Source organism: Xylocopa sonorina, chromosome 1, assembly GCF_050948175.1.
Source record: "Xylocopa sonorina isolate GNS202 chromosome 1, iyXylSono1_principal, whole genome shotgun sequence".
Taxonomy (NCBI): domain Eukaryota; kingdom Metazoa; phylum Arthropoda; class Insecta; order Hymenoptera; family Apidae; genus Xylocopa; species Xylocopa sonorina.
The window spans coordinates 9,341,902-9,354,364 of record NC_135193.1 but is presented as its reverse complement, the minus strand read 5'-3'; positions in this window follow the sequence as shown (position 1 = coordinate 9,354,364).

The window sequence follows — 12,463 nt, the reverse complement described above, 5'->3', positions numbered from 1 at the left end:
TGCTGTCACCTACCCCCGATGCTACACGCTCCCTTCGAAACGAACGCACCATTCTTTCCTTCCCGCAGATTAGTCCGCTATCAGAGCGTCGCATCCACATCCGCTGCGAACGGTCGTCGTCGTGGCTGTCGCAGCCGCGTCGCGGCTGTTCGCAGCGGATTTCCGCTGTACCACAGCTAACAACCATCGTTCGACGGATTCGAACTTTCGTCCCGCGGGCGAGCCGCGTATCGCCTGTATTAACCCCTCAGTTTTTCCCGTTGTTTCTTCGCACCCCTCACCCTTAGCCCATCCCCCTGAACCTTTTTCACCCGCAACATCCTCGGTCCACGCATTATTCTTGGATATGTCCTCCCCCCGCAAGCGAACTAGCGTTGATATTCGTAATACTTGTTATGCATAAACTACACATAATGAATTATTATAGTAAACGATACATAAAGTATGATATATTTCTCTATTCATTAAGAAAGGAGGATTGCAAAGCAGCTGTTGTTTCTTGGTGGGATGATTTACGGATTGAGAAACAGAGCGAGGCGGAACGACAACAAACGATATAGGGATGGAATAGCGAGAAAAAAGCGTAAAAAAAAAAGAAAGAAAGAAACGAGGGAGCTAATAATAATAATAATAATAAAGTAAAACGGTAATATGAATGGTGGGATGATAAGGAAAAAAAATAAATAAATAAACTAAATAAAAATAATGTACCGGAAACAAATAAACGAGCATACCGAAAGTGTACTGTATTACAATTGCAAGAATACAAACGCAGCCCCGCATATTGCCCAGTGAGCACGTCGTTTTGTACGCTTGGGAGTTGTGAGGTCGTCTGAATAAACATTGTCTGGTGAATTATACAGAACATCTCGTCTCTTATTTATGCGCTTCCCTCGTCCGATGGAATCCTGTTTCTTCATCTTCTTCGTCTTCTTCTTCCTCTGCTCTTTCTCTCCTGCTCTGCGAGCAGTTTCGAGTGGACACGCGCCTTCCGTTCGCGGTTTCCACGACCTTTCGAGGTCGATCCGTCCACGTCGCTACTAAAGAGCACAGTCGTTCAAAAGTGAACCCGATATTGCAACAGAACAGTGGTATTCAAAGAAAAGATATTTTACGCCACGGTAGGAGGAAATGTGAATTTTTGTTTAAGCGTAACGTTTCGTAAAGATTACAATCGAGGAAGGCTCGCACAGCTTCATCTCGAGGCGAGCAACAGACGTAACCAAGAAACGCCGAGTCCCACCCTTTTTGCCAGGCGAGGTGCCACCTCGCTCGAGGGATAGTCGCAAATAGCGTTGCAATCGCCGACTCATTTACAAATAGAGGATCGAGGTGAAAAATGTGACTACCGGAAGTGGGCTGATCCGCAACGGAGGTTAGACTGCGCGAGCGCTGCGGAAAGAAGTTAATCGAGGGGGTTGCGATGGAGCCTGATCGCGGCTGGAAAGGAGAAGAACGGATCCGCGGTCTCTTTTGCCCGGGGAAACAAAGTATCGTCGGCTAATTGTTTCGCGGTTTCCTCGATCCACTTTTTTCGCGTTGGCAAGAAGAGGCGGCGTTAATGCTCGCGATTAAACGGAGCCAGGACCGTGAGAAAGGAGCGCGATCGGATCGGTTCTGGTCGAAAATCCGTGCACGGCGTAACGAACGGAAAAGAGCAACCACGTGTCATTTTTCCGTTTCGCGCGTTCGATCTTACTCGAGCGTCCCCTTTGCTCTTTGGGTCTCGTTTTTCAGGGGAACGAGCTGGCTGCCCGTCAATTCTCTCGCCCCGTTCGAGAGCTCGCGTAACCACCCTTAAAATCGCCACTCGACGTCCGCGCGCACCCACGGCTACTCCCACCGTGGCTCATTAATAAAGACGAACAAGCAACGACCGTACGGCAGGAAACAATCGTTTCTAATGCACAGCCTCGATCAACGATTGAAATGTCGCCGTCAATGATACTTTTTTTCTTCGCATCGGCTATTAGTATGTCATTAACGCGTTGGAAAGCAAAAAATTGACACTGAACGCAACGCGATCGAGGAGGCACACCTAAAACCTTCGATCGATCATCATTTTTCTTCTCTCGCGCCGCTAAAGCCTCGTTTACACTTGGCGCCAGCGATGCCAGTGGAATTGACCGAATCGAAGACGACACGAACGATACCAAATGTTCGCGTATATCCATCGTTCGTTTTGCTATTCGATAAAGGAGAGTACACTCGAGCACACCATCTGCGTGGACGATCGTGCACGTAAACGAGGACGCGTGTAAAGAGAGTTCTAATTGCCGCACGCGTAGCCAGCGTATAATTGGCCGCACGGTTTCCACGGGGTGGTGGGGAGTTTTTCTTCCGGTTCGAGGAATCGAACGGAGGGAACGGGGGCTGGTATCCGGTGGTGAATTCCCATAGCGGGGACGGTGGCGCGTGGCATCCCGTGGGCGTCGGTTGCCACGCAACCTGTCTAACCTCTCCGTGTCCTATCGTGAACTTTCTCCATGCGTCCTGGTCTACCGCCCACACCCCTCGCCCCGTGGCAACCACCCGCCGTTGCATTATACGAGCAGGGTGCATCCGTTGGTATTAAGCCACGCGCACCCCCGCTCTCGAACGCTCTGATTGCCACGGGACGAGTGGGCGGTGCCGGTGAACGTCAGTGTTTCGTAACGATGGAATTATCCAAACGCGTCAGGTCGTTTCCACCTTTGTTCCTCTTTCTCTCTCTCTCTCCCTCTCCTATTTCTTTTCACGAAACAGTGCGAGACGCGTTAAGAGCTACCCTTGAAAAAGAACCAGCAACCCCCAAAGCTGTCGTTCGCCAGTGGAAATCAGGGAAGAGGAACGCGCGATCGAGAAAGAAAGCGTTGACGCACGGGGTCGTCGGGGTGAAAGTATCGACGTCGTCGGGTGGTTAAAGAGAAATCCATCGGTTTAATCGATCCCCGGTGTCGCGGGACGAGCCGATCGAGGGGGACGACGCAAAACGGCACGTGAGCCTCGTTCATACTCGGAATTCAATTATCGGCTGGGGCGATGTCGGGCATTGTCTTCTGAAAGGAGTCGTTCCAGCGGACGTGGCCTGGCTCGAGGCCACCCTTGGACTGGCACCCGGCCGCGCGCGGTGTCCCTGGGCGAACGCACTACATTCCCAGACTGGGATTTAGCCTCCAGGACGCCCTCACGGACGCGCACACCATCGCGTGCACGATATCGAGGCCCTCCGCCCTTCCTCTTATGCCACTTTCAGGCTTGTCCCAGTCGTGGACGAGCCACTTTGCTCCCTGGGTGGAACGAAGCTTCTTCTGTGAACATTTCTACGAGCGACATTAGTTCTTACCAAGATCTTACTAAGATTTTGAATTTCGCTAACTTTTTCTCGCTCCTCAAAGTGTATGGATTCGTTTTAAGAAGTCTAAATGGTTTGAAAGGTTGCAGACGAGCGTACTGTGCCGAGAAGAAGGCAAAGCGCGATCCAGGCTTAAGAACGGTCGGCAGACGCGACTGAGGAGCCGCGTTCAAGGTCCGAGCGAGGTCGCAGACACGTTCGAGGAGCGGACAGAGCATCCCCCCTTGCGCGAACGGAACCCTCCCCCTCTTATCAATGCGCGAGACAACGAGGCGGCGGATGTGGAGCTCAATGAGCCTCCGCATCGCCAAGGGAATGCAGCCTCCTCGCACTTTGTCCTCTTTCCTCCCCTTTTTCGCAGCAGCTGCTATCGCTCCTTCGTTTCTTTTTCCCTTCTTTTCCACCTCCCTCTGTCTTCCTCCCAGCCAGCGAGCGATGATACTCGTCGACCGTACGAAGACCTAGATTAGGGTTTATTTATAGCGCGGCAATCAAACTGCAAATACAGTTAAACACCTACCGATTTCCGTCGAGCCTCGCTCGCGTTTGTCACACATCGACTGGCTGAGGAGAGGAGGAGGACGAGGACACGCGTTACTCGAATCGAACCGAGTTCAACTCTCGTGTACGTTAATTGCGAACTTCGCACAGAGCAGACTTTCAATCGAAGTTCTCCTTTCGAGTGGAACAAGCTGGTGTCTAGTTTTTCGTCTTACTTTTCGCTAATTTCTGGGAACACTGGACGTGTCCCAGTCTCTGGCGATTGTGCAGCGGCACACGCGGCAGGGAATAGTGTAGCGCGTGTACACAATCGGACGAGCAAAGTTAACTGTTCACGTCGCGAGGAAAGCCAATAGAGCCGAGTGCTAACTGGCCGATTTAAACGCGCTAAGCACCGCGACGTCGCCAGGTTCACCGGTTCGATCCGCGATAATAACGCTGCGTTTAACGAGAGACGTGAATCAGGACCGTGCCCCCTTATCTCCATTCACGAACCCGACCTGTGTGTACAGTAGTACGAGAAGCCTGATAGGGAATCGAGATTATGCGCGTGCCATTGGATACCATTCGCGGGTGTAAATAAAAGATACACGATCGACGATGTTCCGTTGCGATTGCCAGCGAACATCGTGGCAAGTTTTTCTCGCATTGTTTGCGACTCGAGCTAAGAAAACTTGGTGCCCTTCCACGACGCGGCCATTGATTCTTCGCTGTGCAACGTACCTTCGTCACTAATGGCCACGGAAATCGTTTGGATCGGTTATTCGTCGAGCTCGACTCTCTTTCATCACGATTCATAGACACGTCTTTCTGTTGGCTTTTTTCTTCCCCATTCGCGAGCTTATACCCGAAGCGAGGATCATCGCGATCGAGGGGAAGAGATCGACACCCCTCGACACTCCACTTCGCGAGACCCGTGCTGGCCTTCCGGGTTCACGATCCCTTGGCCTTCGAGAGGTCTCGCGCCCCTGCCTCCACGTGGCAAGGTTACGACCCGTGCGAAAAAACAACCTTGCCCTCGTCTTTCTACCCCTAGTCGAAGGGGGATTTACGAGCGTAAACGCCTACTTTGCCGTGGCACGCGCGCTCGTGGCCAACCTGCGCTGCTGTTCACGCGACTCTTATTAATGTTGCTTCGATCGTTGGACATGGTTTCTCAGTCTAATCGAGATGCAATGGGTTGCTAAAGGATGTATCGCGAATATTGCGTTCTGAACGTGTTGCGATTGGCATGGAGGATCGATTTGAAGGTGTTTGGATCGTAGAACACTTACGCTTCCACCCTCCCTGTTTGGTTTCAATAACGTCATCCTCCGCCATCCGCATCCCCGTATTTTCTCATCGTACTCGCGTCGTTGTCGAAGAGGGATCAAGTCGCAAACAGGAACTTCCGCGTTCTTGTTCTACGACTACGATAAACAATTGTCCTCGCTGTGAGATGTACGTAAGAGAAAAGAATTTGATGAAACGATTGGTACAAAATTGTTTTTCGTAAAGTTTCGTTTATTTTCAATAGGTAATTACAAGTGTGGTTTATCTTCCGCGATTCTGAGCCGATTGATGGCTGATAAATTCGCGAGTCGCACGCTCATCTTCGTTATTAGCCCCCATCTCGCCCTTGCAACGCTCCGCTCTCTTACCTCGCAGCAATTTCACACCCGCTTCCTTTTCACCGACGCGTCAATTAACCGCTCTCCTGAATCGAATTCGACCACTCTCTTTTCCATCAATTAACGCCATCCTTCGAAGCGGTGCACGATGACGCAAGCAACGTCACGATCTAATTCTTCCTTCGTACGAGGCAAACCGTGCCTCGCAGCTTTACGTAACCGCCTCACAATTGCGAGCGTAACGCCGGATAATTAATCGAGGCGATTAAAATTACAAATTCTGCCAATAAAACGCGGAGAAATGATATCGCTCGCTCTGTACCAGTAGACGCGAGAACGCATCGCGTCGACAAGCTGAAACGTTCCTCGCGCGCGGCTACCGGGCGTCGTCAGCGCGAATTGCGATCAGCTGTTGCCGTGCAAATCGCCCATTTCGCGGCATTGATCCCGCGATTATCTTTCCTCGTGGCTGCTGAGAGAAGGCGGGAAATTAAAGAGACCAGGGCACGGAACGATGAATGAAATCTCGTCTGAATTTCTCAATGAGGCTCGAACGCATCGAGGGAGACGAAATCTCTCTTCTCGATTTCAGCATCGTGCCAACATTCGAGGGAATTTATTCGCGGGACGTTCAACGCCAGATTGGAACACGAAAGTCCGATTCTTTGGGGAATGCGACCGTGCGAAAGCTCGTCGGGATCTCTAATTATTTTTACGGGTATCTCGTTCCAATTTTTTGTCTTCTTTTCAGTTCAGTTTGCAAAATCGAGGCGCGGTTGATTTACGGAACGCAACGAGGCAGAATTCCCTTCTTATCGCTCCGATACCGCTGTTTTATAGCGACCGCCTGGTATCCACGCCAACAAATCAAACGTGTTTACCAAAAACGCGTATCGACTCTCGTCTCGAATCAAGGACGGGGCGGCCTTCGACGATGAAAAGCTCCGCTCTTTGCCTCCATCGCCGTGTTTCCCTCGTTAGAACGACTCCACGCTTTACTTCTACGTTCTACGAAAAAACACAGGGAAGTTCTCTTCAGCAGATTGGTGCTGCAATTTTAATCGATTGCTTCGTCGAGGAAGCTGCTTGCTCGCAGACACGAGGGGTAGTTTTTTCTAAATCTAATAATCTTAACGAGAGGAAGAATTAAAAGAGACATTGAAAAAGAATAGAATATTGTATTTTGGTTCAGTGAAAAAAAGAAAAGAGAAAGTGTAAATATGATTATTGTACGGATTAGAGAAGAAGAGAGAGCTGAGAAAGAGAGGCGAGGAAATTTACGAAATGATCTCGTGACTTGTATACACGACTTCTAAATCGGTACGCATTATGTCGAAAATAGCGGAGACGGCGTTTTTACGAATCTGACAACGACAGACTAGAAGTAAACCTACCTTTCTTGTTACTCACCGATTCTATTGAAACTTAGCACACTTGCAGAGTAATTCAAATATGTTACAAGTATATTACATTCGCGACAGCGTATCTAGTTGTCTAGCGAATACGAAAAATCATTGTACTATAAACTTACCATGTTTGTACCATTGTAAGATACAGTCCAATTATGACTCGTATACTTAATTCATTTCAACGAGTAACTTCATTATTTAAACGGAATACAATAAGTCTGTCGTTACCCTGTAACTCTAACGCATTATAGAACGACCATTTTGATCTCTGAACGAGAAGAAACTGGTTGAAATTAATTGTCAGGTTCGAATGTTAGCGCCATGATTCCAAAAAATTCGCCAATTCCAGAAAACGACGTCGTTTCTCTGGAAATGAAAAATCGCGAATACCTCCTCGCATATTTTCAACCCCTGCTCGAACGATTTCGTCTCGAGACGCGAAATTCGTCGCCCTCGACGAAAGAAACGTTTTCGCGACGCGGAGAACACAGAACGAGATATGAAGTTACGTAGCGAAGGATGTGGCGTATCGTTTCGTGACGATTTATCGGGGACAGGCCGCGATCGGCAAGGACAATAAGAGGGCAAACCGTTCGAACGACTCTAGCCCAGGCTGGTCGATCTAGACCGAGCAGATAGAATGTTGAGGTAAGCCGGAATGGAATATCGCGATCAGGGTTACGGTAAAAGTGTGCCGGGAGAGCCTAGAACGTGAGGTCATCCTTGAGGTGGATCCAAGGGTGCGAAGCTCGGACGAGGTTCTTCGTTGATTGGTAACGAGCGTTTTTTTCGCGTCGACGAGCTGCACGTCCTAGCTGGTCAATTAACCTTACAAACTGATACGATAGCGTTCTCGATTATTCTTATTAGTGGACGATTGAAATTCAGGTGAAATCGTTCAAGGGGTTTGTTTCTCGTGGAAATTCGAACGAGAATCAGTTTCAGTAATTTAAAGAGGAACCAACTTAACTCTGTAGATGACAGAGTTTTGTGTTAGATTATTGCAAGCAGTTGGTCATCGTTGTTCGTCCTCTGGAAAGGAGGGAACCGATCGTTCATTAACGATCGAACAGGCGAGTAAAAATACAGCAACGGCGCTAAAAACAGCACGCGATCGCGAGCTCGATAGGGAAACACGCGGAAGGAGAGTGGCTCCGTTTCCGGCAGGTTCCGATTCACCCCTGTTTCCCACGTGACCGCTGACAATGAAACAAAGAAATAAGCGGCATACGTTCGCGATGTCGCTGTAGATCGAGGCACGTGTCTCGCGAACGTGAACGCACGTTCATCAACAAGAGAAATCGATATGGCCTCTTTAACAGTCCTCGCGGAGGAGCTGAAGTTCGCGAAGATCGCCCTAATTCGACTCTAATTTACTCTTCTTTTTTTTTCTAGCTCTGATGTCGCACAAATGTGAACGCACGTTCATCAACGAGAGAAATCGACATTGGCCTCTTCAACAGTCTTCGTGGAGGACCTGAAGTTCGCGAAGATCGCCCTAATTTCGACTCTAATTTCCACCTCTCTTTTTTTTCTAGCTCTGAAGTCGCGCGATGGAAAAAGGGTCGAAGGCGAGCACAGTCACGGGTTCACCAAGGTCGACGATAAAGCGATCGAGGTTATCGCGGAATATCATCGATTCTGATTCGATCGATACCCACTGTCGTCGCGTGTTCGTTCGTTCCCTCGATCCTTTAATAACTAAACGAGCATTAATAAAGGGAAGAAAATATTGAATTTCAGACTCGTTTCAAGTTGCCAAAGTATAGCTGAACTTGTTCGAACTGGGCAAAGCTGTTCGACGTTATCAAATATCACTTTCAACTATTTCTCATGATGGAACGTTGCTCGTGCCACTGTCACCCATTGCTCACCAAGTCCAAGATTCGATCGGATGCGCCCTTGTAACTTTCTGCTGAAGTTACAAGGGCGCGGAACCATAAAGACAACCCCTAGTCGTCTCGATTCGTCTGGACACAGGTGAGGAGCTCTTACGAGCAGCAACGAGTTCATCGAGCGTATAAAGTAAAAGAAGAGAAACTGAATCGAAATCGTTCACCGCTGATAATGAGTGTTTGCACTTTGTCGGCTCAAGGCTCGCCCTCGCCGCCCCTCCTCGCACCCTTCGCCCTCAGAATCGATCAGCAATCCGTGGAATCGGTCTCTTCCATCGCGAGATAGCAGTTTTGTTACCAGCCTCGGTTCATTTTCAATTTAAACAGACATTCGACCATTCGCGTTGCTCTTGCTTTTAAGCGAGAAAACTGTACGCTCTGACAATCAATTTCGAGGATAGAAAAATAATTCACACCCTCCTCTCAGTGGGTTGTGGTCTGAGTTGGGCCAAACTAGAGAAGTTTCGAAAATTCTCCAAGAGAAGATGGCGTGGAATAATTCGCAACGCGAAGAGACGTGAGCCCCGTAATCTCGAGGGACACGTTTCCAAACGGATCGCCCGACGATTTCCGACTAGCGCTCGCGAATAAAAGCGTGTCTTCGCCGAAGCAGCTCCTTCTCTCCTACCCCGTCGAGTTTTACGAGCAGTAAACTCGCGATTTTATTGAGCACGAGAGCGGACGAGCCACTTCTCGTGCGTCGCCCGGCGGCGATCAGAGGGAGATGTATTCGCGGCGGGGTCGACGGAAGGACGCTTTTTTTTTGCGCGCCTCACGACCACGGGGGCGTTGATTCCTCGACTGCGAACTCGTTCCACCTCGTCGATCGATCGACGTGTCCGGACTTCCTTCAGACGGTGTGAATTTTCGACAATCCGCTCGATGGAAAGAGGATTCCTTTCAAGAGGAAGACGCGACTGCGAGGACGAGGGTGGATGAATATTTCAGTAGCCAACGGTTCGCGAACCGCTTCCATGACCTCGTCTATGAGAATCTGGGATCAACACGTACGAATCAAACTAACGACGCTTAAAAATCTTGATCTTGCAGGTGATTTGCTGAAATTTCTAACAGTGTGATTTGTGCTTAAATGTTTGATCGATAAAGGCGATATTACACTGGGATTTCAGACTGTAAATGCAAATGGTCGCACTTTCGTGGATCTTGTTTCGAATTTCGGTCACACACGCGTGTACACACGTCGCAGATGTGTCGTTAGTCGAGAAAGGCTGAATCGAAACGAGGTTTGCAGGGACGCGCAGGCTGCTACGAGTTTGTCGTACGAAGGCACACGCTCGCCTACCGTGCGAACCGTGATAAGGGTTATCGTCGACCCGGCAGATCAAATATTTAGCCGCACACTACGCGCGGCTACGAGTGTGGTCCGCGTAACTGGACTAGGAACGAGGTCATTCTATCCGCGGATTATCGGTCGATCGATTTTCTACGCACTCGTATCGCCTGCGTTCCTGTTTCTCTGCTCGCGTTACGGTTTCACGCGCGATAATACGTTCGAGCCTGAACTTCCATTACTTTCATTCCACAAATTTTATTCCCTGAAATCGAATCTAACCGCGCGTTTTGTCCAATCGAAAGATCCAATTATTAGCGATTTCGAAGGCTCAGTAATTCCTTAATTTTTCCATTCGACCCTCTTCTTGGCGCCTCTCGCGAATGGTACCGTTCGGAGGATACTCAAAAGAGACTCTTTCACGTTAGAATCGTCCAGAGAAGAAAAGAGACGCGATACGAGTGCGACGAGGAAGATTTCGAATGGAACGAAGGGACAGGTTCTCTCGAGAGCTGTTGGTTGGCAGTCGTCGCGCGTTCGCACGCGATGCAGACGCCAGGGACGAAAGGGTTGGACGAGGAAGCAGACGGAAAAGCGTGAGAGCGAAATGGGAGCGCGGCACGAAAGAAAGCGCCATTAAAGCGCGTGCAACCGGGTTAAAAAGGTCGTCGACCGGCGGCGCGGCGCCAGAGAAAAGAGATAGAAAGGAAAATCGCTACTTTCCACGATTAATGATCTCCTCTCGCCGTTACTTTTTCCTCGGCCACGCGCTACCACGGAACACAGACGTCCCTGCGCGTCCATTTAAACGCGATTTCTTTTCAATTTCATTTAGAGAAAGAGCAATTACGGCAAATTATCATCTCCTCTCGCGATGGTAATTTCTTTCAATATCTTTTCTCTCTCTTCGAGTAGAAATTTTTCGTGCTCGTCGCGATCGAAAGATCCTGGTGTTCATCGTGCACAGACAGCACTGATTAGAAATTCGTTTGTCGTTTGAGCGTAGGATTCTCGGTTGTAGAATAAATATCGTGATTTATTATCGATGAAGAGTGACTTTTATGTAAGACGATAGTTTCCTTCGTTGCGAGTGTAAAGTCTACAGAGAAGATAAATATAACCCAGAACGAGGTAGAAAACGTGGAGGCAAAGCAGTGGCTGGAATAGGAACACCACGTTGATGTACGCGACGCGCTCGAGGGGGTGGCTACCCTTTGATCTTGTTACTACTGCCCACGGTTACTACTATTGTTACTACAATTCTACTATCACTACGTCACTACTACTCTAATAGATAAAAGAAAAGATTGAAAATCCATGAAATGCGATAGAGTACCAAATGACACAACCCTGCATGCAGGGGTTGCGATCTTAATTAGTCATCGAACGAGACTGCACAGAGAGCATCGTTGTTACTACTACTCTATCAGATAAAAGAAAAGATTGAAAATCCATGAAATGCGATAGAGTACCAAATGACACAACCCTGCATGCAGGCGTTGCGATCTTAATTAGTCATCGAACGAGACTGCACAGGGAGCATCGAAGCGTGCAGAGACCGAATGCCAGCCGCCTGTTCGCCTGATAAAACGTCATCAAACCGAGTTGCTCGTTATCATCGTGCCAACGCGCCTGCGAGAGTGAAAGCAATAAAAAAAAAGGAAAAAAAAACAGAGGGGAGAGAAGAGAGTGAAAATGTTCGACGAGTTCGTTCATTCCCGCTGCAGCGTGCCTCGATCGTGCAAACGGCACGTTTTCGAAAGTGGCATGGATCGCGAAAAAAATCTACCGTGACAGACATTTTTAATCCGCCTCGAAGGCGAATTGGAGCGTTTCGCTCGTTTCGATAAACGTTTACTTTACTTTTTTGACGGTTGTTGGATTATTTTTTACGTCTCACTCGCCGCGTATCTCCGTTTCGAAACTTTCGGCTCCCGCCGTCAAGCCAATTGGAGTGGAATTTTGCGTTTTATTGCCTCGATCAACACAGACGTATCTTCGTCTTCTCCCCTTGTTCTTCGATATCTTTTTGGCGAGTGTACTCTTTCAGTTCCTCTAAAATGTATCGTGCATGGATTTATATACAAATAGTTTATAGAGTTTAGCCGATAGGTCTTAGTATGTAAGTTTTAGTTGTATAAGATGTGTTGTACACAGATTCATACAAAAATACTTTATAAAAATTAGCTGATAAGTCATAGTATGTAAGTCTTAGTTGTATAAGATACATTGTACACTGTAGAAACTAAAAATTAGCTCGTAAGTACACTTTATCTTTGTAAATTGCAATTGAGTTATAATAAATGCTTTAATTGTTATTATTTAATTGTTTAATCATTTAAAGACCTATCCAGCACTCCTAGAATGACCAATTCCAATCCCTTAAGCGAGAAAGAACTCGTAAAAAATAGCCCTGAACCGAT